We start from the raw sequence: 1909 nt of genomic DNA, 5'->3' as shown, positions 1-1909 counted from the left end.
CCAAACACCGCATGTTCTCACTCGTAGGTGGGAACTGAACAATGAGATCACTTGGACTCGGGAAGGGGAACATCACACACTGGGGCCTATCATGGGGATGGGGGAGGGGGGAGGGATTGCATTGGGAGTTATACATGATATAAATGATGAGTTGATGGGTGCTGACGAGTTGATGCGTGCAGCACACCAACATGGCACAAGTATACATATGTAACAAACCCGCACGTTATGCACATGTACCCTAGAACTTAAAGTATAATAAAAAAATATATATATATATTCCATAAGTGTTGGCTTTTTTTCTTTATAAATTATAAGAGTGATGCATTAATACACAGAGAGGGAGGTGAGGAAAGGAGATAGAAGGAGGGAGGGAGGGAGAGAGAGCAGGAGAGAGGAGGGGGAGAGAGAGAGAGAGAGAGAGAGACACTAATTTTAAATTTTAATCTGCTGTTTACTGAATAGTAAACTATTCAAATGTGATTTAAAATTTCTCTTGACATTTATGGATTTTGCCTTTCTATTTTATTTGGTTTAATAGAAATACATAGTCTGGGGTCAAGTCACCTAATCTCAACCTTGATCTGAACCTTTTAAGTCACTTTCACAAGTTTCATAAAAATATACTATGAGAGTTCAAATAGACAATAAGAATTTTCTAATAGAGGATATTCTTGTATTTAAAATTCTAAGTCAGGGATGGGTGCTAACATTCCTCTTTCTAAGGTTATGTACAGATTTTAGATAAAATGGCCAGTACCTGTTCTGGCAGACCAGAGAAGCATCCTCTTTATGTGAAGAATGTGATCCTACTTTCACAATCCAGGGATGACCATGAGAATCTGGATGATCTTGTCCAGAGACCAGGCACCATTCATAAATTTCTCTCTGTTTTCCTTGCTTATGATTTCCTTCCTCATGGTAAATGACAGAGCTCCAGGTTTTATACCATCAGTCAAGCAGCAATAGGAGGATGGAGGAATGAAGTGGCATGGCTTCTCCTGTAAGAACAAGTTCAGAGGGGGTAGGCATCACTCTTTATTATAGTCTGTTGCATAAAATTTAGTCACATGGTGATGTGCAACAAAATACAGGGCTAAGAAATTTAGTTCTTATTCTGGGTAGCCAGGTATGCACCAGAAATCAAGGGTTCTATTCCTATAAGTGTAAAGGAGAGAATGGATCTGAGGGGAGCCAGTAACAGTCTCACCAATACTCTTTGGTAGTTAGAGTCATCTTGGGAACTCTAAAAATATGTAATACTGGGCCTCAACCCTGGAGATTCTGAATCAGTAGGTCTGGTTTAGGCTCACTGGCTAAAATGTTCCCAGGATGTGTCTCAGTGATGAGGTAAATCACCAGAAAGCTATATTCCAGTGGAATTGCCTTTTCAGAAAACCTATTATGCTCTCAAAGCTTTCAAAGGGAGAGATATGATAAATAGCTATATGTGAAGCATCTCTGCACTTTTTGGCAAGTAGAACTTTTGTCAAGGATATTATGCATTATGTTGTTTAGTCCTTCTTATGTAAAGGAGGACTTATGACTAATTTCTTTCAGCACTCAGACCCAGGTAAATACGTTTATTTTCCTATACACTAATTTTGTTGTATTAGACAATTAAACCTGTGCGATCCACTTATTTTTTCTCTTTGTTTCAGCTATAGAAAGCAAAGAGCTTTGATGTTCAGGTGTTGTAGCTTTTCTTAGAATTTGTGCAGATAATTTCTTCTGTCTTCTGACAAAAATAATAAAAATAGGAGTTTCTAAGTTTTGTAAATTTAGAATACATTGGGAATAATGACAATAACATTTAATTTTCCAGTGCTTATTTTGTGAGATGCACTATGCTAATCATCTTATAACATCAGCCTGGGTGTATCACCAACTTGTATAATCCAATGTGGTT

The sequence above is a fragment of the Colobus angolensis genome, unplaced genomic scaffold, assembly GCF_000951035.1.
Source record: "Colobus angolensis palliatus isolate OR3802 unplaced genomic scaffold, Cang.pa_1.0 Scaffold206, whole genome shotgun sequence".
Taxonomy (NCBI): domain Eukaryota; kingdom Metazoa; phylum Chordata; class Mammalia; order Primates; family Cercopithecidae; genus Colobus; species Colobus angolensis.
The sequence above is the reverse complement of the archived record's forward strand: the minus strand, read 5'-3'. Positions refer to the sequence as shown.